Genomic DNA, 26,104 nt, shown 5'->3' with positions numbered 1-26,104 from the left:
AACAGTTTTATCTAAAATGAAAGCATCAAGTCTGGAATTTTCCTCAAACATAAAGAAAAAACTTAATATTTGTGTGAAACAGAAGAAGAAGCAACAGCAAGAGAATCCTGCTGTAAAAGAGACGATTGCTGAAGGCATATTAATTTGAAAAATATAGAGTGCACTGTTGTAGCAGCAAATTGGTTTATATTACAAACACACCACAAAATAGACGTGAAGTAGATGAAGAAGAAAAATATATACATGCAAGCTACTAAACTACAAAATTAAGAAAAAAGACTAACAAACATATATAATTAAAACCACATCCATTAAGCGCTCTACTGACTGTGGAGGCTTTGGATGCGTCTGACTACAGCTTTTTGACACGGCGTGTTATCTTACGGGAAGCAGAAGATGGGCTCACTGCTTGCTAAGGGATGGACATGGTCAGCAGCAAGACTCAAGTAAGCTGTGGTGTTTAGGTGATGCTCAGTTGGTACTAATGGGACCAAAGTGTGCCAGGAAAATATCCCCCACACCATTACAGCACCAGCTGGACCTGTTAATAGAAGACACGATGGATCCATGATGAAGGGCCATCTGCTTCAAGCTTTGTGTTCAGAGATGCTCTTCTGCATACCTTGGTTGCAGTGAGTGATTATGTGATTCTATTGGCTCAAGGAAGCCTGGCCATTCTCCTCTGATGTCATGATCCTGGGCCATGTTGGCCCAGCATTCTTATTTTTCATGTGTTTTTGTATTTTGTTCTTTATTGAGGCCACGGTTCCTGGGTTGCTCTGTTAAGTTGTTCCTTATTTGATTTCCCCCTTGTGACTTTTACCCCCTGTGTGCCCCTCTGTATCTGTGAGCCGTCGTCTCCCCTCCTTGTGTTTTATTCCATGTTTCCCCAGCCCACTATGCCTGTGCTCTCCTGTCTGTACTTCCTGTTTTACTTTGACAGTCTCTCGTCAGTGTTACTCCTGCCGTGTCTTGTTATGATTATCTGTGTCAGCTGTGTTTCCCGTGTGCTCCCACTTCCCTCGTTAACCCTCTGTGCATTTATGTGCATGTCTCCCTCAGTTCGGTGTCGCGTCGCCAATGTCTCCTCCCCAAACCTGTGTGCTTTTCTGTGTTCCCTCGGTCCTCAGTTAGCATTCCCAGTTTAGTTCTGTTTCTTTGTGAAGCCTGCAATCAAGCAGCGATTTTGAGTTCAGCTTTTTGTCTCCGTGAGTTTTGCGTTTGGGTCCTCATCTGCCTCCACACAGCCAGTTCATGACATCTGACCTCTGACACCAACAAAGCTACTCACTGGATGTTTTCTCTTTTTCAGAGCATTCCCTGTAAACACTAGAGATGGTTCAACTTCAGCTGGTCGTCTTGGCCATGTCTAAGTCATTAAATGTGCTTTTGTTAAATGAGTCTTTGCTTTGTAGACATTTGGATTACCGATTGGTGTACCTAATGAAATGAGTGGTTATCAATGAATTTACTGGTCTTCTGAGGACATGACCCGTGAAACGTATCATCATTGTAAATAGTCGACGTGACAAACCTTATAGCACATCTATCAGATACAGAAAAACACTATCATTCATTTGGATTTGGTCTTCCCTCCACCCAAGGCTAAAAATCTCTTTTTATCTGTGTTTACAGTCTCCACCAACTCCTGAGAGAAACAACTGCTCTTTATCGACGAGAAGGTGATTATGTATTTAATAAACAGTCCATAAAAATGATTACATCGTTTATTACACCATGTTTATGTTGTTAGTAGGTTTAACTTTAAGTATGCAGGTGTTGTGTATTATTTTTCATTTATTCATTTGCAAACATCTATACAGAATGTCCTCCAGGGGCCACACAGGCATAATCAATGTCAATGTAACAACATCCAGTGACTAAATGATAATGAAAACTGCACATATCCTTAATTATATTATAAGCTGTTTTTTAAATGCTCGTATAGAGTTCATAACCTCACATTCACATCATGTGAATGTGAGGTTAAAGAGTATTTAAAATAAAGACCAGTAAATGTTAAACTATTAGCTGTAACTTTATGTTCAATTATTTCTTTTCTCACAGGCATTACATGCTCATAAATGTGCACACACACATGGATCCTGACAGTTTATCATCTTACCAATCACCACTGCCCATTATGAGGAGATTTATCTGTTTTCATGTGTCAGGTTTCTAGCATGATGCATTAAAAAAAAACAATATTTTGTTAAATCAATAAGATATATTTCTGCAGCCAGAGTGTCCGTCTGCACTACTGGCAAACACATATATCACATTTGTAACGGATTATATTGAATTAACCTTGGTCCTCTGGGACTGACCGGTATTAATGGAAAAAAACAAGTCTTGATTTATTTCTGAGAGTGTTTCCCATGTGCTGTGGTAAAGGCAAAGCCATAAGAGAAAGGAGAGGTCAGGTAGCCTCTATCAGTGATGGACTGCAGTGATTGTGTTTGTAAAGAGGCATCTAATTATCCCCACGACCTTCCTGTGTTTTTCAGAAGCAGAGGCAGTGAGGATGGTGGAAGAGCTGCAAAACAGGTCTCCTACACCAAACTTAGACCTTCATGTATAAAGAACTGATGTAGAAACGTGATGTCAGGGGTTCGGCCATCATTGTGTGAGTACTTTGAAATCGGACCTCAAGAGATGGCTCTGACTGAGAAACAGAAGCATATGCTTACATGACAAGGCTAATGTATAAAAAGCAAATTGTATATACATTTATGAGAAAACTGCCATTGACTCCACTCATTCAGTTTTGCTCAAATTAGGGGAGGCTTCAGTAGCTGCTAGCCAATAACCTTGCAGTGTCGCTGGGTTTCACAGTTGGATCCACCCTGCCTGATGGTGACAGCCAAATTTCTCAGCTTGGTGGTTCATCGTTGTACTTCACTAATAAGTGAGTTACACCATAATAATAATGGTTTGCATTTATATAGCGCTTTTCGAGACCCTCAAAGTGCTTTACAATTCCACTATTCATTCACTCTCACATTCACACACTGGTGGAGGCAGCTACAGTTGTAGCCACAGCTGCAGACTGACAGAAGCGAGGCTGCCATATCACACCATCTGCCCCTCTGGCCATCACCAGTAGGTGGTAGGTGAAGTGTCTTGCCCAAGGACACAACGACCAAGACAGACAGAGCTGAGGATTGAACTGGCAACCTTCTGGTTACAAGATGAGGTGCCGAACCCCTTGAACCATGGTGGCCACATCCATCTTTCATATACAGTGTGTTTGGTTCTGCTGGAGGTTTCTTCCTGTTTAAAGCATGTTTTTCCTTCCTTTCCGTCATGAAATACTTGCTCATAGGGATTGTCTCGTTGGCGTGTGCTCTGTATTATTGTAGGGTCTTTACCTTACATAATAAAGCAGGTTGAGGTGACTGTAGTCATGATTTGATGTCAATTCAAAATTGAAAGTCTGTTTGCAAATACATGACTGACAGTAATTAGAAAATGTACAGGATCAAGTCTCTTCTGCAATGGCAGTAACTCAGTGCATTTAAGTATGTGGACATAGCACGCTTATTGTAGTGTCTTTGTCTTACAATATAAAGCACATTGAAGTGACTGTTACTGTGACTGTGAGCTATAGAAATAAAAAATTGAAAGGAATTAAAAATGGTTTAATGAGTTCAAGTAGAAAGAATTTCACGTGGCATTTGGTGGTGCATCATGGCAGTTGTTTGTTGAACACGCTCCTTTGACTGACCACCGCGTCACAGAGAGGGTGGGAGCAATAGTCCAGTGTTGCCTGTAACTTGGATGCAATCTTCCTGCTTGAGATTCGGTTTGTTGAGTTTGCTATTGTTCGCTACCTCAGCACTGGGCACCACAGACTCATTAAAAATCCTGAGCATTGTCTGGTGTATTTTTGAAAGTCACATAATAAAATAGAGAGGGAACTGGGCACCTTGGGGAGGGAAACAAGGGTCACTGGTGGTCTGGACACCAATTACCGGGTCCTCATGCCACCAAATCACAACCCAGTAAATCAATTTTGGGAGGTGGTTGATTGCACGATTGACATCATGAATGTGTAGCCAACAAATCTGCATCAACTGCTGTTCATTTTCATCCCTTTTTCCTTCCAGTTCCTCCTGTCTCCTCAGCTGTCACTATCTAATAAATACTTAAAAAAAACCCTGTCCTTTTCATATTAAAAGGCTGCTGACTTTCTGATGCGTGCGAAACTTGCTCTCTAAGTTAAGTGGTGTATTTCTCCTTTCAGAGGGTTTGAAAAATGTCATGTAGCAGTTTGCTGGAAAGCAATTTAGAAGCTTTAGGAGCAAGCCAGACCTGAAACCTTCCAATTCCTCACAAATAAAAGCATGTGAGGCTCATTGAGGCTTCTGTTTGGACAGTACCGGCAGTGTTAGTGGTTTATTGCTGCAATTGTAATCTGCTATCAACTGATTTTGGAGTGATACATCTATGCGGAGAGCCTATAAAATCTTTAATGTTGCTTTCTGACCACTGTTTCAATCACACCGCCACACATACACACACAAGCACGCACATAGAGACACGTGCACACTGAGGCCAGCCCAGAGAAGATTACTTTTCCTTTACTGTGGAAATCAATGAGAGCACTCCATTGCTCAATTTAATGCCCACACCTTCCCAACAAACTCAGAAACACACACATACACACACCTGTAGATGATAGTACAGGGTAGGTAGGGTTCCTTGTGATTGTGTGTAAGAAAGTGGATTGGAAATATTCTATTGCCCCCCTCTGGTGACAACAGACACTGAGAGGATTAATTTATTTTTTCTCGCCCTACCTCACGTACACACATGCCATATTTCTCTCGCTATGCTTTTTCTCTTATTTAAAACAATCCCTCTGCCTCATATTTACCAAAGTATTCCTTCTGGCTCTCCATATCTAGCTGTTTTATTCACTTCTCTCACTCTCTGCACTCTCCCTGGGAGTGTATAGCAGGTCATTTCGTACTCTGAAGTCACTGCGGGTCACTGTTGAGTCTTGAGTATGTGTGTGTGTGTGTGTGTGTGTGTGTGTCAGAAGCAGTGAGCCAGAGTAATGGGTTTGTTCAGCCGTCCGTTGCAGTTGTTTTGCCACTGAATGATCCTGCAAACTGGTCAGAATCACCAATTGCACACGCACGCGCACACGCACGCACACACACAAAAATTTATTGGGCAGCTTTGAATACAAACTCACGCTGAAGCAGAAGAAGCATATCCAATTTTCCCTTACTGTGGTTCCTTCACGGGTGTAGAAATTTACATTTTCGTCAGATGTTGAGAACATCTGATGTGGTGTGTCAGGGCAGATATTTACAGGGTCTTGTCCATCTGTGATGAAAAGAAAAAAACAAGCAGTGACACGATCTGAAAACTGATACACGAGCGGTAAAGTGGCTAGAGCCACTTGAAAGGCGACTTTTGTTTGTGGCATTTTCATCAGCGACTGGAAACTATGTCGTGGAGTGAGCAAGTGTCAGCTTTTATCTGGCAACTTGTCCATTAGCGGGAGTGAATCACGAGTATATGTCAGCTCGTGTTTGTTAGTCTCGGCGTAATGTTTTTTGAGATCGTTATCACCTTCTGAAAACACTTCCCGAGGTACCTGGGGATTCTCAGTCTCCTCACATTTATATGCAACAGCGAATACAGTCATGTTGCAAAAATAGGTACATCCAATTGAACGCTGGATGCAAACACTGTTGCCCTTTCTGAAACACAGAGAGGAGATAATGTTAAAGAAAAACTGGAACGTCTGACCCCTGCAGAGAGGGGATTGGGTGGCTCTGTCTGGTTCCATTTTACTTGTGTTGATCTGTTTCTTTCGACCTTCTTTGTCTTATGATGGTAAATGGCCTGTATTTTATATAGCGCTTTACTAGTCCCTAAGGACCCCAAAGCGCTTTACATATCCAGTCATCCACCCATTCACACACACATTCACACACTGGTGATGGCAAGCTACATTGTAACCACAGCCACCCTGGGGCGCACTGACAGAGGCGAGGCTGCCGGACACTGGCGCCACCGGGCCCTCTGACCACCACCAGTAGGCAACGGGTGAAGTGTCTTGCCCAAGGACACAACGACGAGACTGTCCAAGCCGGGGCTCGAACCGGCAACCTTCCGATTACAAGGCGAACATGATGAAATGTTTCTGTCCTGATGGGAGTGGTCTCTGTAGGGATCACTAAATGGTTCTTTTACAATCACTGCCAATGTACGCTGAAGCTATTTTGGGAGTATGTCGTGACCAGAATCCCTGGTTTTTCCTTTAATTTGCCACTTGTCTGTTTTTGAGCAAGCTCACATTTGGTGCTCTTTCAGTCAGTGTCCACTGAACTGTATAATGATGAAATACCTGCACAACAGCCAAAAGAAATATTCAACAAAACTTTAATGATCATGTGCTATTTTATCCAACCCAGAAACAAGGCAAAGCGTGTAATAGACACGCCTCTTTGTCGGATAGTTATTTACATCGTTGTCTCTTGCCCGTGTGTGTGTGTTTGATGTTGAGACAGGTGGACCAATCACTGGCTCAGCTTTCAGATCGAAAGCGTCACATTATCTTCATGCAGAATTTATGGTTGGATCAATTACTGCAGGCCGCCGAGTCCCTGAAGCAGTGAAGTAACTCCAACATTTTCATCGCTTTGATTCACAGCTGGCATGAGCTTGCACTGCTGAAAAGCTGTCTGTGGTCTGCACCAAACATGTTTACTGTTACTGTGGCTGAACTTTCATGTTTGAATTTGATTTTCATTACAGACGAGTGGTTTTTTTTTCCCTTTTAATAATTTGTAGATTGTTTTAAATTCCAGACTCAATATGCTTTTTTAGTTTTTGTAGACTTAGTAGAGCTCTTCTAAGACCTTGGTTTGACAATATTAAACATGTTATTAAAAAAAACCCCAAACCAATTCTAAGTATCATTTCTTGGACTACTGTACCTGTAGGTAATGTTTCAGGTGGATCAAATATGTCTTCAAATGTAACAAGTTTATTCTAGGAGCGGTTCGGCAGGGAATGAGAGACCGACGCGTATCGACTCAAAGTTTTCATCAGGGTCCCTGAAGACTTCGAGATGATGCGCACAGCTCTCTCTTTTCCTGAGGAATTGTTCCTAGAATAAACTTGATACAAAAAGATGGAGTGCCTCAGCAAACCTTTTTTTGTGGTATTGAGCTTGCTTCTGGGGTACACCATGTACATGTTGTTTGTGTGTAAAAGGTTTGTGCTACTGCTAAAGTACAGGTTGTGCTGTTAAAATGAATAGTTGATGGATCTGAAGGGGGATTTTAATTTTAACTAAGTTGCTGTGCACTGAGCATGCCGTTGGTTTTAGTTTGTTTCAGTAACACAGAAACTGTGTTTCTGTCGCACCTACGGCTTATCCTTCATAAGAATTTCAAATGAAAAGTTGTTGCCATTGCTAGCATGCCACGGTAATGAGTCTGTCATCTCTCAGTTTCTTGGTATCTGCACGCTGACATGCTCATATTAGATGAGACCGAGACCAATCAATGACAGCGTGAGACGATACATACAGACAGACAGCCGTTCACATTCGCACCGACACCTCGGGGCAGTTTATAGTCCAGTTAATCTAACTACAGTCAGCTGACTTCAGTTTGTTTGGAGGGAGAAGTAAAAGCTGTTGAGCGGTCTGCAACTTTTGAGCAGTGAATAAATTAATATTCATTTACATTTTATTGCACAAAAGGAGGCAAAATCAGGACGGAAGCAACTGTCCACTACTGATAAAACAACAATAACTCTCCGCACTGTGCAAACACAGCATGCTAATGGTAAACCCTATAAAACTGTGTGCTGCTGGAGGCTGCACAGCCAAACACTCCATTTCTACCTGTAAGGATGAATATAATGTGAACATACAGCAGCATGGAAACAGTACCTCCTCCTGAAAGAAGAAGACTCATTTCTGTTACAAAGACTCTGCGATCAGTGGCTTCATGTTGATATTTATCTATAAACATATTATTTTTTCTGTTGTTGTTAACATTTGATGATGCATAACTCTAGCTATATTTTTCTCCCAGAATTATTTCCTCTTATTTACCAATGGGCTGTGTATGAGGGCAGCGAGACAGTTAGAAGAGTTGTGGTGACGGATGGGTTCCAGGTGGGGGTGGGATTACATCAGGGATCAGCTCTGAGTCACTTCCTGTTTGCAGACAGACAGACAGGTTGGCAGATGAGGCCAGGCAGGAGTCTCTGTGGACTTTGAAGTTTGCAGACAGCGTGATCTGTAGTGTGAATAGGGAGCAGGTGGAAGAGAGTCTGGAGAGGTGGAGGTATGCCCTGAAGAAAAGAGGAAAGAAACTCAGTATGTGAAGACAGAATATATGTGTGTGTGAATGAGAGAGACGCAGGTCTAACAGTATAAACTACAAGCAGTAGAGATAATGAAGGTGGATACGTTAAAACCCTGGGGTCAATCATCCAAAGCAGCAGACAGTGCCCAGGAGAGGTGCAGAAGAGAGTGTAGGCAGGGTGGAGTGAGTGTCAGGGTTTATTTGTGACAGAAGGACAGCAGCGAGAGTGAAAGGCTTACGGGATGGTAGTGAGCCCTGCGATGATGCATGGTCTGGAGATGGTGACAATGACAAGAAGACAGGAGGCGGAGTAGAAGATGTTAAGATTTTCATTGAGAGTGACCAGAATGGAGAGGAGAGGGACAGTGCATCAGAGGGACATCTTAGGCTGAGTAATTTGGAGACAAAGTTAGAGAGGCAAGGCTGAGATGATTTGGATGTGTACAGAGGAGAGTGGACACATTAGACAAAGGATACTGAAGGTGGAGATACCAGGCAGGAGTAAAAGTGTTTTTTTGGGGCACATTTTCTCCAAATTTGATGTTGTGATAATGTGCGTTCCTCATAAGAACAGACGTGTGCGAGACTATGGCACAAGGTTTAACTTGAACTTACAATTGCAAGATGATGGTGTCCGAAATTCCAAAACAGAAGCTTTCAAATAGTCGTCCACAACCCAGCAGGTAATATCACAGTGACTGTAAATGATACTTCCATCTTTTACTTCGAGTCTTAAGTGTCGAGCAGATAAAGTGGGATTTTAGTAGCTTTGTGTCTGAAAACAAGTGTAACATCCAATAAAAGCACTGATCTCAAACAGCAAAGTTTTGGGCTGAAGATATAATCTGCAGATTTAAGTAAATACTGTCATTATTTTAGCCACAAAGAAACCTGACCTGAAAATCTCCATGACCTGCTAAACTTGTAGAGACAACTAATTATTAAAACTCTGGCCCGGCCCATCTTAGTAGTCAATGTAATCCCATCAGCTTGAGACACATGAATACCTTAAAGGTATTTATAGTCACACTAAGCTCCGGAGGAAAAAAACTTGTTTTTATCACAGAACGCTGTCTCTATAGCTACTGTCATTTCATTAACTCTCCACTGATAGCAGCACCTTCATTCTCTTTGCACAGCACCTTATTTAACCCCGAGGGCCGCTCATCAGTCACAACACTTCCTCAGTAATGATCCCCAATCACTGCAGAGTGGCTTCACAAAACTAGCATAATGCCAAGAAAAAGATTTTAATTGTCCGAGGCAGTAAATGACATTTGGAACAAAAAAAGCTTTTAGACCTTTAAGTTTGGTGTGTGGGTAAAACGACATTACAAAGCTGCTGGAGTCTTAATTAGTTTTTAATTTGGTCAAGGTTATCAGACCAACAGATTTATATTATTGTCTGCTGCTAATTACATTTCATTCATTTTACTGTGCATCTGTACTGCTGCTGTGTCTGTCCGTGATGATTTTTTTGGGTGCCAGCATTTGAAAACCTGATGGAATATGGAGGGTATTACATTTGCAGTGTGTGTCTGCGTGTGTGCGTTAGAGAGAGAGACAGAGAGGAAGAGAGAGAGAGAGGAAGGTGGGGTGAGTCAGTGTGAAAGCCTGTCTATGGAGGTGTCTTCGACTTGTTTGCCTCTGATGTAGATGAGTAGGTGTTACATTAAAGACATTCCCTGCTTCACTCACTCTGTCTCTGAGCTCCACTCAAACATGTCACAACATATTACATCTCTGCCTCTTCTGTGTGTGTGTGTGTGTGTGTGTGTGTGTGTGTGTGTGTGTGTGTGTGTGTGTGTGTGAAAAACAGAACATGTGAAAGCCTTTTTGCAGTTTGATCTTTAGGGGGAAAAAAATCAGGAAGACACACATGAACAAAGAGAAAAGCATTTTGACAGTTTTTTGCCTGATCATGAGCACATCCAGTGGCCACAGACGAAAAGTGAAGATGCTTCTCCAAAATGACACAGAACATAAAGATTTCAAAAGAATTCAGACCAAAAGTGGAGATAAAAGTGATGATGATGATGGGACTGAGCTGGGAGAGTCGTGTCCTTGGTTGGGTGACTACCTTGAGTCGGGCTGCAATCTTCACCTTTAGTTCAGTAGAAACAGGTGTTTGAGCGTCATGTAGTTAAGTTGCTCTTCTACCTGCACTGGCTCATCACATCCATGCTGCTCACTGTTGTTCACACTGTGCTGCTCCCTCTGGATCTCCAGCTTTGGTAGTCCTTTTCTTCTATTGCTGTTATAGCAATGAGCTACCATGAGTTTGTTGGACAAGTCTTCTGCTTGTTTTCTAGTTCCATGAGTTGCATAAAACCTCTCTCATTGGATCGACTGATATAGCTGCATTTCATTGATGATCTGTCCTTGTCCATATAAGCCTGGTTGCCATCAGTATCCAATCTTTAAGCTGTTTCTGGTTCCAAACTCTGCTTCAGGTCCCAAAGTCAAACGAACACTGCGACATCACTGGGAGTTACAAAGTGTCTAAATTCTTTCATCTTTAATAAAATGATCAGTGTGACTCCTCTACCAGGTGTAACAATTAAGTTTAATGTCCAGGCATCCATGAAAACAGAATTTATGAAATTTAACGGAGTTTAAAGTTAGCAGGGAGTTAGCTCGCTAGTTTCCACCTAAACATGATATAGCATGTTCTGACTGAGAGATTTCTGAAAAATTAAAACTTACAACTCTGCTATCACTTCCAACATAAACAAAGAACGAAAACTAAACAATAATGACGTTTGTAGGGTTACTGAAATTGGGCTAGCTGGAATATTATGATGTTCTACGTGGTGACTAGCTACAGAGCTAGCATAATATATGGTTAGCATAAATACATTAGCAAAGTGAAGGTGGAAGGTGAACGCTTTTTTCCACTTAATAAAGGTTAACGTGAGGGTTCCCGATGGTTACGGACAAATGCAATCACATGGCAGGATGCTGTAAACAGACCAAACTTCAGTCAGGAGAACAACTGAGATAATCCATCCTCAATACGAGGTTAATCATTAATATACTGCTGCATGGGCTGGGCTGTAGTTTTTAAAAAGTGACCTTTAAAACGTGCTGCCCCAACAGCTGACGTTTACTTTACCAGGTGATATCCAAGCTGGTGTGGTTTTGGTTGTGTGTCTTTCACTCATGTTCACAGAATTTGTTATCCAGTGGTTGCAAACAGCATCACAAAAACATCCGAGTCTTTTAAAATTGTAATTGGCTGTTGAAAGACTCATACATTCGTACAGCTGATTATTGTGGGTGACAGGCAAATTGCAGATTGCAGTTGTTAAAACACACCAAACTACAGAATTGCATTCAAATGTGCACCGCTTCCACCCGAATGAGATATGTCTGGACTACTTGGGAAGCTTGCCTAAAGCTCAATCAGGAGGCAGAATATTTGATTCCTAAAGCCCCAAACACTATTAAGATAATGTGTAGTGACTGCTCAAGGTGGTCTGCCTCATTTCTGCAGACCAGTGCAAATGTGCACAGCTGAAAAGCCATCGCCATCACCATGGCCAAAACGGGCTCTAAATCATGTGATGTGCTCAGAGCTTCAAACAGAACATGTGTACTTGAACAAATTTAAGTGACATGTTCTCCCTTCTCATGTGGTACTTGCAGAGCAGAGCTAAGTAGGAGTGACAGATTTTTTTAAAAAGGGGGAAAAAGGTACCACCATGGCAGGGATAAGCACAAATGCTAAATATATAGGAGCTTATATTTGATTTCCATGTGAGGGCAATGTTGTTTTTTTCTTTTCTTTTTTTCTTAAAAACTTTTGCAATTTGGGATATGTGAGTTATTTTCTGACTGAAGGTTACATTTTTTTTAAATGCCAACAAACGTCAGTGACATTTTCTGGAATGTTGGGATAATGAACACGAATACGGTTTTGATGCAAGTTCACATCCAGTAGAGCCAAAATGGTTTCTGACTACAAAGCGCCTCCAGTTTTGACATGCAACAGCTGAACTGACATGTATCGTAAGACATATTTACCAGAGTGGGCCACAGCTACATAGATTTTTATTAATTTTAATGTTTTGGAAAGCATCTTTCCCAAAGCCTCGTATCTATGAAACATTTTTGGAGTACATCATACACTTAAATGAGGTTTCTCTTTAGCAGAACAAACATGAATCCTTTTAAAAAATTGCTTTGAGGCCAGATCAACAGTTTTAATTAATGTTTGTATCGTAATGAATATGAATTCATGGGTTGCAGCAATTTTCACTTCTTTATTACAATAAGCTACTGAACACAGAAAACTTCATCAATAATTGGTAAGTCATCTTAGAACTAGAGCAGATGAGCGATTTGTGGTGAAGAGCAGAGTTTGAGTTCAGGTGTATATTTTCTGTGGCTTCAAAAAACTGAGTGAATGGATTTGACTTCTTTCTTCTTATTTCTCTTGCAGCTGGAAGAGGGAGGATTAGTGTGCAAGTGGCCAGAGGAATCCAACGAGTGATGGAGCGGTGGAGAGTGTGCAAGTGGGGGAGTCTTGTTAAGCAGTAGTTAGTTTGTCTTGTTTCCAGGTAAAAAGTGACCTGCTTGAGCCTTGCAAGTAAGAACTGCAACAAATCAAACAGGTTCTTTAGGTGAAATCTGTGAAAACATTCTTCTTGTATTTACAAGATCAGAGTCAAGAATTTTCATTAGCAACCAATTTTCAGCTACAAGCCTACAGGAGACAACTACTGGAGATGTAATTGATTATATTACACTCTTTTTAAAAATGCCATAGTTAATCACACATCAAACATTGTTTTAAATCCTGGGATACTCTAAGCGGTAACTGTCTGTGTTACAGGCGGAGTCTTTCCTGTAAAGGAGACACAGGTCCAATGTTGTGGAGAAGAGAGGAACTCCCCCGCTCTGCTCTGTGTGTGCACCAGTGAGTGGGAGTAAAAGAGTTTCATGCACTCATGAGAGAGGTTCATAGTTTGGGGGGGGGGCATAAAACAGTTTCACACGTTATTTGCGGTGTTATTGTTGCTATGATGTCATATGATGACAGCATGGAATGACACACTGGTTGACTAAGACACTGGGAGTTGAGAAAAGTGAATAAAAATAATACAAATGAGAAGATATTTCAGCAAAACTAAATGTTTAGAATGTAAGCTTTGCCACGTTACTGCAAGCTAACCAGTGTAGCCTCCAATAAACTGGTATTTTCATGCAGTCTTTGAAAACCAACATTTATGTACTTTATTTTTTACAACTTGGAAAAAAATAATTTAGCAATGCACCATGTATAGATCCAATATCTGATTTAAAAACTCTAAAAGAAATGATGATATTACATTACATTTAAAAGTCCAGTTTATAGAATGGCACTCGCTGAGCAGCTCTTTCCCCTTTGAAAAGAATCTGTCATTTCTTTCTTTCTCCATCATCATCCTTTTATTTTTCAGTCCTTGGGAAATACAGCAGCTGTACTTAGAGCTCACAGATTTATGAAAAACTACTGAGAAACCATTTGTGTTGAGCAGTTTGAAAAATTTGTCCATCCATTCATTCTCTTCTGCTTATCAGGGTCACGTGGTGGGAAGGGGTGGGGGTGGGGTGGGGTGGGGGGGGGTGGGGGGCTGGAGCCTATCCCAGCTATCATAGGTTGAGATAAAAAAATATCACTCTTCTGTGGCTAGCTAGATGCTCATGTACCACAACTGCAATTTTACATGACGCAGCATGAACGCATCGCAGGGATGCGACGAAAAAAGGACGTGCTGAGGGTTTAAGTGGGCCATGGTAGGTCAGGTGAGCAGCATGTATATAAAGCAAACATATCTCATTCAGGAATAAAATGCATTAACCTGCCTATGAGATTTAAATGCTCATTCATATCATTGCTGATACTGACGGAGCCAGTGTGGAGTCCTGTCTTGAAATAAGCGGTCCATTGCTGCTCTCCAACTCTGAAATGTTTCTGTAAAGTCAGCTAGGCTAATAGCAGCTGAGATGAAGTTTTTGTATTTCTATTTCATATTTTGAAGAAGCACCTTCAGCTCAGCACGAAGGGGTTAAATATACAAGCTTGGTCATGGTCATGCGACTGAGGTGATGGTAGCAACATCAGCTTATTAATCAGGCACGTCAGTTAATTATGCAGGAACAGTCAACACACCCTGAGGTAAATGTACAGTAGGCCACAAACCATCTGGAAAAAATAACCACCATGCATGCACCAAATACAAAGAGGAGTTCCTTTTCTGTAAAACAGATGAACACTCAGCTGGTCAACCCTCCAGCACTCGGCTGTCCCTGCATTTCATGTTATTAACCCCCCTCGTGAGTGTTCTTAATTGAACCGTGCTTGCTATCATTCATCCAGTCATCTTTTCAGTGTTCCAGGTTGACACAGCCGAGACGACCTGAGTTGCTGTTGATGTTCATCCGAACAGCAGTCTGCAAGCGTGTAAACTACTGTTAGCCAGTGTAGCAGAACGCTGTTAGACCAGCGTGTGCAAGGCGGAGGACAGTGCAAATCTTCAGTGATGGATGGCAGCTGTAAATCTGGCAGTGGAAACATTTACATGCAAATAATAGCATCTGTCTGCAGGCTACTCACGCATGAGATGCATAAGCACGCAAATCATTATAAAGTATGCAAACACAAGACTACACACAAACAAAGGAGAAAAACCATGGGGAGAGATGTGAAACTACACACACACACGCACACAGCAGAGGTAATGAGATGATGTATGAGAGCTTTTAAGCCCCTGTCCAGAGCCTCCTTTACTTCACTCTCCACTGGTCTTTCTTTCCAGCTCTCTGTGTGCATCTCTCTCCCTTTTTTTTTGTCTCTCGATGATTATTCGGCCCCTCTCTCTCTCTGACTGTTGCTCAAACATGATGTATTTGCTTATACTCGGTTAACGCAAAAAAGATGGACAGAAACTGCTTTTGATCAGTTTAGAATAATAAGGCTGAAAAAGAAAGAAAGCACCCTTTGTCTGTAGTTTTCACATTGCTTTTTTCCCCACTATGATGTTGAATCCGGGAAGAAACTGGTTCCAGGATTACAGCTATGAACTCATTTTATACTGTTTCATAAGTTCGGCCACGATAAGTGAAAACATGTGATGAGGAGAGGTGAAGTTTACCTTTGCTATTCTAGCAATTAAAAAAGGAATGCAGCCACATGTTGGTGTTTGTTTCAAGTCTTGATTTCGGCAATATATCCATTGCTGTCAATTCTTTTCATTTGGAAACAGAAGTGACCAAGACTTCTTGGACGGTCATATTATCCAATTGCTATCCAAGACTTAGAAGCACACTTAGAAATGGAGACAGTGTTGAGAGGTTTATTTACAAAACATGAGAAGAATCTGAGCCAAAGGAGTGCTTAGGGTAACTTCAACAAAGTAATGATTGAAACTGTACGATTCAGCATAGACTGGATGAGATGCACTGGTGGGTGATGAGCTGATGGACTTCACAGGGTTTGCTCACTCACACTCACACCAGAGAAACATGGCAGGAGGCGTGAGAGATGGTGAGAAAAGGGAGGAGAGAAATACACTGGGGGCAACTACCAACCATGTCATGTAATAATGATTTACTTTAAGCCCTGGTACATTCTCTTCTGCTTATCAGGGTCGCGGGGTGGGGAGGGAGGCTGGAGCCAATCCCAACTATCATGGATGAGTTATAAAATGTCACCAAAATGTATTGCTTTATTACGAATTGAGCCATAGAAACTAAACTTGCTTTTGCACTGCGCAGTATACATGTTTATTCTGACAGCCTCAAGTCATCTGAGGAAAGCAGTTCTTGAAACATGGCTTCCTCTATTTTTTTATCCCCCAGGGCTTGTTCCCATCCTTCGAGCTACACGTGATTTAATAAGACATGTCATGAGCTTATGTGATCGAAATAACTAAAATATCAGATACTTCCGAATTATCAGTAAAAAATATTTTTCTTGGACAAAAGAGATGTGACTTATTCATGTCTCGGCCAGTCATTCAGAGCATTTTAAAGGAGAAAAGAATTCTTCGGTTGAAAGGAAATGTTCAAATATAAAGTCATATTCAGCCTCCGATGAGGTTTAATTTGAGAGGTCACGAGCCAACAAGCGAGCTGTGAACCGTGTGTTAGACCACCAGCTTAAACGATTAAAGGCTTTTGATGCGTGAAGACGCTGTGCCTCTCCGCCTTTGGACTGCAAAAAGAATCCCATAAATTTCATATCTTTTGTAATCAATGCTGTTTAGAAGGCATGTGTTGAATGGTTACCTTGGCAATCTCAGTGAATTACCATTTCTTATTCATTTACTTATTCAGCCTGACATTGTGTTCTTTTTAGCTGAGGCTCTGATGTAACCACTTGATGAGCTTTAGCACAGCCGCTGCAGTTATTATCATTTCAATCAAATGATGAACTTGAAAGTTTCTTCTTGTTACATTTATTAAAGAAGTCAATAGAAGCTTTATCGTCTGTACGGTCTGGCACACAGCCACCTGGTGTCAACCCTGTGTCAGTTTCATTCACACAGGTATGCTCTTCTATTTACAATAGATCGCACAAATTGTAGATACCTCTTTTTCTCAGACTTTCACTAGTCCTAATGTTTTTTTTATCATTTAAAAGCAAGTTAGAACTGTTCGCTGTTGTCATAGCTCATATTTGACTTTTGCTTTCACTGCATGTCTTTGTTGTGGCACCAAAAGCTTCCTTGAGTTTATGAGAAGATCATCCACATTACAGCATTATAGTAGGCGAACACTGCAACTTACCCAAGTGCTTAAACTAACAAGTCGTCCTAAGCACCTTCAGAACTGCCTTAATTGTTCATGACATTGATTCAACAAGGTCTTCCACTCCACTACATCCCCAAGGCACTCTAAGAGAAATCTGGTGACTGTGGAGAACATTTAGAGTGAATTCATTGTTATGTTTTTTTTAGTGTGAGGACTGTCTAAGTCTGCGGAAGTCTGTGTGGGAGTGAGAAGAAGTGGGAACTGAGTATAAACAAAAAGTGAGCCGTTTATTACGGCTGATAAAACATGAATACAAAATAAAGCAAATAGGGGCGTAAACTAAACTAAAACCTAAACTGGAAAAACTAGTCTATGATAACTGTGACAAAAAGGACGTGAACATGATTCAGGGCAGGAGCATTTGAGAAACTATAAGGAAAAACCATGAAGTATGAAGATGACCATAGCCGAATCATGAAGTACCTGAGCTTGACATAACATGGCGGGGGAAAAACAGATGATCTGGCAAAGACTGAACGAAAGCACACGGACTAAATGCACACATGAGGTGATCAGGGGAAGTGGAAACATATGGGGAAACAGCTGACTGTAATTAACATACAAAACACGTTGAACATGGAAATGCCTGACTCTTCAAAATAAAACAGGAAACATTGAGAGACGTGACAACACAAGAGTGACAATAAGGAACAAACAGATAGGGCTGGGTATCGTCACTGATTTCTAGAATCGATTCGATTCCATTCGATTTGAATGGAGGAAATTTTGCCTCAGACAGTCAGGATCTGATCACTTACATGTCCATATTTTTATATCTATAAAAACAAAGTTGACACTTGTGAGACTTTATCAAAGATGTAAGCATGACGTGTCTGAGGATAAAACACAGAAAAACATGAAGGCGACTTTCCTGGCCTGGGATTTTATAGCAGATGACCTTAAAAATATTCTGCAGTAGATCAAAAGTGAAAGAAAACCACTAATCAACATATGAACATTACCTGATGCTGCTGAAGTGAAGCAGAGCAAAGTTACAGAGGTTTTATTAGAGACACAGCTAAGCGTTTTGCAATTTTTGTATAATTTTAAGAAGTTTACATTTGTTCAGTAGCCTGTTGAACAGCAGAGATGAGGCTCTCTTTTCGAAAGTAAGTGAAAGAAAAAGAAACAGCAGCCGGCAGCGCTGTAAAGAACAGTAGACTTGTTCGTAATAAGCAAGCGATGGTGTGATTTTATCGTGGTGGAAGCAAAACAGCAAAAGTCAGAGGGAATTCATGACGATATTTATGTGAAGCGTAGTTTGGATCTTCTTTGGCTGCTGGTTGAGTCAATATTGTTTGGAGAGGTAAAAAGGGCATAAACACAAAGCTCAGACCCGCCGAAACATCAGAATCAGCAAGCTTTATTGATTACTTATTTGCAAAAGTAATTAGTTACATTTTAAAAACATGATTTGCAACCTGAATAGGTAATAAAGCAATTAATCTTTCAGCATAATCCATCATATAAAGTGTAATCAAATGAAAAAGTCTCTTTTTAAAACTTTTAAATTATATGCAACATTCACTGACTGGAAGAAATTTGTTTAACATTTAAACCTATTTTCTGCACATTCCAGCACCTATGCATATTCTGCTTTATTTATAAAATAAAATATTTTTTTGTGTTTACACTCACTCTTTCAACTAGATGCAAGTAAAACACAGCAGAAAAATCAAAAATCAAATCAAAAAGACTCAGCAGTCCTGTTGCTCTATTTTCACCTGTATAACAGGAGTAGGGTAGGCGGAGGTTTGCCCTGGTGCAGGTGTGCCGCAGTGGTCATGTCAGTGGAAGGATGCGGGAGTTTCTCTATGAATTTCACATTCCCGTGGCAACGCACTCGGTGCTTGCTCGGAACTTTAGGGGTTTTTTTCGCTGTAAAAAGATGTTTTCTTCCCACGCAGTGAACAGCGGACGCTAATGTTTTTGTCACTTTTTACGGAATCAAACTCAAAGTAAGGTCAGTACTTCCACGCTTTAAACGCTGCACGCTCATACTCTCTCCCGCACTCGTTATATTATCCATTGTTGATCTGCACACAGCTGTTGTCACGAACGTCGCACTCGCTTACGTCATTGTCATGAGACACTCTCGCAAACGAAATCACGGTTTAGTAACGCAGTAACGCAGCGTGCTTAGGGAAAAGTAACAGTAATCTAATTACCTTTTTTTGCAATACTAATCCATTACTTTACTCGTTACTCAAAAAAAGTAATCGGATTACAGTAACTTGTAACAAGAAAAGACTTATAAACCAGGAGTTGTAGAAGAAACAAAAACTAGAATGAAACTCAACTAAATCCTAACCAATAATAACAACAACACACGAGCTAAGATATTTCAAATACAATATAAGAAACTGCTGGGTCACAGAACCAGCTCCTGACAAGGACAGATAATATAAAACAAATACTCTCATTGGTTTAAGTACATTTTTAGGAATGTGTGTTTTTACCTGCCATTAAGCAACGTCCTACTTTGCAGGTATTTATTCATTTGCACAAACCTGTAATCCCCCCATCTAATCCATGAAAATATGTGAATGCACTCAGTACAAATACATATATGCTCCAATAATTTCTGCTCATGCATTCACAGACGAGCTTGCATGGACTAAAAGCCACGCGCACTCTCCACTTTCTGCATTAAACCTCCTTTAACAAATCCTCCACCTCCTTCATTCTCAACAGCCCGCAGAGCCCTCTCTCATGTCCGATGAATGGACTCCTCCGAGGAGCAGTTTTACCTCCAGCCTCTGCTAAAGAGCTCTCTCGGAGACTCTTGTCTTTGTCGAGGCATCTAAATTGTACACGCATACACACATTTTTTGCTGTTTGCAAAGCAATCTTGCACATCTATAACCAGCAACCTTCTGTCCAATTAGATCTCTCCCTGTCTTACTGTGTATAATTCCAGTTGATGGTTGCTCCTTCTTTCTGCTTTGCATATAAATTGCTAAACATGGTTTCATGATGTCTGTCTAACCGCACTGCTCGAACGCTGCAAACAGTCACAGATGATGGAGCAACAGAGCATAAAAAGAATACAAGATGTAGAATAAACACACACTGCTGTATGTGTGCGAGTGTGCGTCTGATTCTGCAGCAGAGATTTTGTGATTCCTAACAAAGGTTTTGCCGAACAAATCTCTCCAGTTTTTTCAGTCCACCACATGCTCTTCAATATAACAATCAATGCCACTAATTCACCTTTTTGCTGATGAGTTGGGGACGGTAAAGGTCTTCTTTGCAGAAATGTAACAATTCTTTCAACAAGGGGCACAACAATAGAAACCCAATCATGTTTCAGAAGGTGATATTTACTGTGATTACAAGCAAGGGTGACATGAACAGGGTTTTTTTCGTCAGTGAAATAACCTCTTGTTGTAGAAAAGGTCACCGTTCGTGTCTTGGTACTGTGCCTGTGTTTCAGTGGAGACTAAGAAAGTGTTAAGTTTATAGTTTGTTTGTTTTTCCTGCAGAGACCTAGGAGACGGTAACAGATTACTTTTCTTTTTCCAGTTCAGTGTTTTTAGAAGTTCTTTTTCTAGTTAACATTTGCAAACTTTCGTCATTTGAGCTCATTAATGATTCCAGCAGTTCTGCCAGCATTAAAATGTTGGTAGTCGATGTTTGAACTCACAAGCAGGAGAGGTTAAAGGAGCTTGACTGAGTCTGACTTCAAGGTCGGCAAAGGGCGCTCAATCGGTGAAGCCAAACACACTCGAGAACGAGCAAAAACAACAAGAACAGGAAAAAAAAGGCTGGCGAAAGCAGGAAGCCTAACAAAAGCAGAGAGTCTGACACAACGGCTGCAGGGACAGGATTTACAGTGAAATTACAATGAGAGAGAAGCTGGTACGACTCAGCGGTCATGTAGTGTGTTTTACACCAACTACAGGGCCTGTGAAAAATCTTTTTTCACAGGTACAGGAGGTCTTCCTGTTCTTGCTGCAGGAAGACGTGACAGCAGAATGGGAACAAACTGAGGCTGCCGTGAAGATCGGGAGGCTGGAACAGGTGAAAGTCATCTTAAAAGTTAACTGCTTCGCATTTAAGGCAGAAACACACGAGCGGCACCGTGCTGCTTATTTAACTCTTCACCAGAAAGTAAATAATGAATGAGAATGTAAATGGAGCTGCCTGAATCAGCTATAAAAATATAAAGAAAGAAATGACTCAATAAATAATTCAAATGTCAATATATTCACCAACAGTTTAAAAATTATATGTGGGCATGATTTCAGTTTTTTTAAATGCATAAAATATGGCATTACTTGAAATTTCAGTTTATTAACTAATTCTCCTGTTATGGTTCTCTACTATTCAATTATTAGCACCATTTAATAATGTAAATATGGTTACTTATAATTGCATTCTCCACAAGCATTTATATCTATCTCTGTATTTTCTAATTACATTTCTTTTGGGATTATGCTGTTTTATGAAAATGAAGGAGCTGCCTTTCAAAGTGTGTCCTCGTGCCTGTCAGTGATCGATGCGAGGCCCACATCAGGGAAAACTGCCCCCAGGCTTGAGCTCACTAAAGAACTGAGACACTAATGCATATTTTATACTTCTTCAAATTTGGGTCATGACTTACGATGTAATCAGAAACTACTTTTAACCCTACGCTGTAACCTTGTATGTAACCTGAGAAATGCAACTGCATGCATCCTGCAATGACTTGAATAGTGTGAAAGGTGGTGTTATAGGGTCATGTTAGGATGTAGATTTCCCACAGAAATCTGGAAAAATGTGTTTTCTCTCAGTGGCTGGTAAGTAGTTGGTGGAGTGTGGCTGTTGCAAAGTGGGTGCTAAACCAGAAACTGCCTTGTGCTGGCTTTGACCACCAGCAGGTTGTCCCTGAAACCAGGACTTTTGAAAGGGCACAGCTTTTACTTTGAAGGTAAACTCTCCATTTCCGCTTAGCAAGTTATTGCAGCCAAGTCGGAGTCTTCCATCCAAACTAGAGGCAGCCGCATCAATCTGCTGTAGGCTGAAGCACTCAGAAGCAGGTTATCAGTGTTTGGCTGTAGTTAGTTTTATGGGTGATTTTCAAAAGCTGCACAGTTCTCTAAACACTCGCACAGTCGAGAAAATCAGGTTTTAAATATTCTCCTCCACAGAAATACATATGGAACAGGGTCAGACGTAAAACCTCTGAGTTCCCACCGCTTACACACACTCTTTCCACTGTGCTCTCTTAGTGTATATTAATTACACGTTAATATGTAATTACATGTATTTCTATATATTCAGAATGATGTATATGTTTTTTTCTTCTTTTAAACATGACACTTTTGATCCTCATTAATTCTCAGAATTTAGTCCCGCGTGGCTTCTCCCAGTGCTCATGTCTGGTGCAGCTTGCGTTTTCAAGGCTTAAATCCCTCAGTAATTTCATTACTCGTTATATTTCTGTCATTTTTATTCATCTTCTTGTACTGTTTAACTCTGCCAAGTACTAAGGTTCTGTTTTATTGCATGCAAGCTGTTTTTATTATTGTTGTTGTTTTTTAATTATTAACAGTTTAATGTGTCTTTCATACCTCAAATTGCTAACCATTTCAGCAACGCATAGCTGAAGAACACACACAGGGGCACGTAATTACTCATAAAAGCAAAGCTGTTCACTCCAAAAAGACTAAATATCAAGAGCTTCTTTAGTGAAGAGACAAACCCACACAGAGACGTCCACACATACAGATACAAACATACAGCTTCAATAATTAAGTGGCTGATCACAGAAAATTGAAAGAATAATCTCTTTGCTAGTTACTGTTGACACAGTCGTGAACATGAAAGCCAGGATGCGTGTGCGCACAAGCACGCACACGCACAGAGGGAGAGAATGATGTTTTCATGCCTTTTTTTTCTGCTTTCACCCTCTCGTTTTCATGCTGTTTTATTCAGACTCATCAAGAATTCTGTCAGAAGTTGTTTTTGAAGACTTTGGCTTAGTACCATGCTCCCTTGTCCTGGTTTTGTTGATATTTTTCTTTCTAAATGTTAATAACATGCATATGTGTACGACTGCGCATTCGCCTCTTTGTGTGCGTGCATTTGTGTGTGTGTGTGTGTGTGTGTTCGGAGGAGTCCTTGGGGTGGTGTTTACATATAAAGCCGGAAGCTGCCCGACAACAGTCACCACAATGTCCCAGCACTAATTAACTAATTAAAACACAAACAGGGAAAAACAGGAGCGGACGTACTGACAGACAGTGAGTCGCAGCCAGCTGAATGTGTGCAGGGTGAACTGACAGTCAGACCTGCTCCGCTCCTCTCCTTTAATCTACCTTGATTTCTGAATGTGTGATTGTACACTGGAAAAACAATTGAACTTCTCATCATCCTGCGTCCCTTTCCAAAAAGGCCTGTCATCGGGTTATTTCATAGGAAATCCTGTGAATGAATCACTGAAACTGTCCTGTTACTGTCATTACAGTTTACGATCATTCAGCTTTCCCCTTCTGCAACCTCACCATGACCTGTGTCACAGCTAAAGAGCTCATTCCCTTTAAATCTGGCGGAAGCAGGGTTGATGCCAAAAATAAATTTATCCAATAAGAGCTTCTGCATCTTCTTTGCACTGGGGCAAATTTCCTGACTAAACACTATACACTAATGTTTTTTATGCTCCATTTTATAGGCAAGTGGGGTAAACTGTTCTGGGACCGATAACGCTGTAAGTAACTGAAATTGTTGCAAACTGTCTGGATAATGTCAGACTGTACGCCTTTGTGATTCCTCTGATGCAGTTCTGTCCACGAACCACTGATTCAGTCTCCATCGACAAGATTAAACCCCCAAAAACTCATGATGAATGGGTAACATTATTGGTCCTGTGATTAGATCACTTATTCATGAAAGACATTCAAGTTTGCTGACAGTGGCGAAAAATGAAAAACTTCAACTTGTCAGCAATAAAATGCACCACTGCCCAGCTGTGGTTATCTTGCCCATTGTCCATATTATTATTAAAGTTACTCAAGAATGTTAAGGCAAAGTCTTTTACAAACACAGTCATGTCTTTTTTAACTTTCAAACCAGCGACGGGGGACCTTCCTTTTGTTTTATATTGAAGTCCTCACAGTTCTCAGTTTTCTTGTTTGTCTCTCATGATAGAAAATCCATCCAGTGTGTCCTGTGTTTACAGCTGTGTGGGGAAAAAAGCAAAATCAGTTTAAGGATGTAACATAAAAATCACCCAGTCTTTATCAGTTCTTAAAATTAGATCAATACAACCTGAGGTGAACAAGAAAACATAACATATTACACAGCGTTGTCATTCGTTTATAAAACCAAAATACACCCCATGATTAGCACTAAGTTGAAGTAATAATTTTCTGTACAACTTCATCAGTTTCTCATGTTGTGTCATGGTCCTGGGTCGGTGACCCAGCGCTTTTAGTTTGTTATCATTTTCTAGATGATTGTTTAAGTTCTGTGTTATTTTCGATCTGCCTCTGAGTCTGCGTCTGTATCTGTCTGTCTATGGTGTCTCCCCATCTGTTTGTGAATCTGTCTGTTTAGTTCAATGTCTTGTCTGGTTCCATGTATCTGAGTTTCCTGTTTTATTGTGAAGGTCCGTGTCATATGTGAGTGTTCAGTTTACGTTTCCCCTGTCCCGTCAGCCCAGATTCCTCCCAGCTGTGTTGCCCTCCTGTCTCTCATCCCCTGATTACTGGTATGTGTATTTAAGCCCTGTGTGTTCTCCTGCCTGTTGCCGGTTCGTCTGTGTTCCTCCGTGTCAGTCTGTTACCCTGTGTTCCACGGTGTCCTGTTCCTCGTCTGCGTCTCTCTGCTATTCATCATCCGTTGTCATATGCTCCCAGGTCTGTTATTTTTAGTTCTCCCAGTTTAGGTGTCTTTAGTTGTTTGTTATGCCCCACTGTTTGTTTGCCACTACACCTCTGTAAATAAAACCACCGGTATCTCATCCACTGCCTGCATCTTGGGTCCTCCTTCTAAATCCACACGGCTCGCCTCGGCAGCCGTGACAGTACGAACCGGCCACTATGGACCCAGCAGCATTCAACCCGCCCAAGGAGCTCCGGGAGGACATTGTTTACTCCGTGGACAAATTAATCAACGCGTGGCTGGAGCACGAGGGGAGAGAATTTCGCCAAGCCGTGGCTAATCGGCTACAGCGCTTGGTTTCTGGTCTCCCCTGGCTGCTCAGCTCACTTCACCCGCTCGCACAGAATTTCATTCTGAATGGACTCCGTCTTCACCCCCCGGCTGCTACCACCCACCCTGCAGCTCATGCTTCACTGCCCAGTCCGACAGAGGATGTTCTGCCCGGCCCGTCAACCCAGCCTTCGAGGGGGAAACGGCGCTCACGCTGCCGACGCTCCTCGCCACAGTCGGACCTGGGGATTTCCGAGCAGCCAGCTGTGGTGAGTGGACAGGACAGTATTATTGGTCTGAACTGTGGGACCGTTTACTCAGGGGTGATGTTCTGTACGGCACAGGACAAAAACTGTTTATCGCCAGAAGCTCAGTTAGCCGCCCGGCCAGAAGCTCAGTTAGCCGCCCGGCCAGAAGCCCAGTCGCCACCTCCGCCACATTCAGCCTCACAATACATAGCTCAATTACAGTCACAGCCAGACTTATTACAAACCCTGTTACAATCCATGGCCCAGTCAGTAGCCCGGTTAGCAGAAGAATCATTAGCTTTATCCTCAGTTCAGCCTCCTGTTCAGCAGTCACCAGCCCTGCATCCTGTGTCAGTTGCTCCACCACCTGTTCAGCCATCACCTTCACCTACTCCTCCTGTACAGCAAGCCATGTCAGTCCAACCCATAACGGACAGTTCAACAACTCCGTACTCTAAGCAGAGAGACAAACCCAAGAACAATGTCAACATTCCTCAAAGGCTGGCCAGTTCTGAGACTGAGATGCACTCCAGGGCCTCCCCAGAGGCTGGGTTTCAGCCCCCATCAGACTCTGGA

At 41.5% G+C, this 26,104-nt stretch overlaps 1 long non-coding RNA gene across 2 annotated transcripts; it reads left to right on the top strand.

The window, feature by feature from the left end:
- The first annotated feature begins 1,577 nt into the window (after nt 1–1,577).
- Nucleotides 1,578–13,300, top strand: LOC309709252. 2 transcript variants are annotated; one of them, XR_014277458.1, is made up of 5 exons: nt 1,578–1,682; nt 2,508–2,626; nt 2,781–2,908; nt 12,790–12,907; nt 13,183–13,300. It is a non-coding gene; the product is annotated as an uncharacterized lncRNA (long non-coding RNA). The 2 variants fall into 2 exon arrangements; XR_014277459.1 differs by lacking the exon at nt 13,183–13,300 and adding an exon at nt 13,008–13,104.
- Nucleotides 13,301–26,104: the final 12,804 nt, after the last annotated feature.

The sequence above is a fragment of the Aulonocara stuartgranti genome, assembly GCF_965226115.1.
Source record: "Aulonocara stuartgranti genome assembly, chromosome: 6".
NCBI classification, from domain to species: domain Eukaryota; kingdom Metazoa; phylum Chordata; class Actinopteri; order Cichliformes; family Cichlidae; genus Aulonocara; species Aulonocara stuartgranti.
Note: the sequence above shows the minus strand (reverse complement) of the source record. Positions and strands in the feature narration are given on the sequence as shown.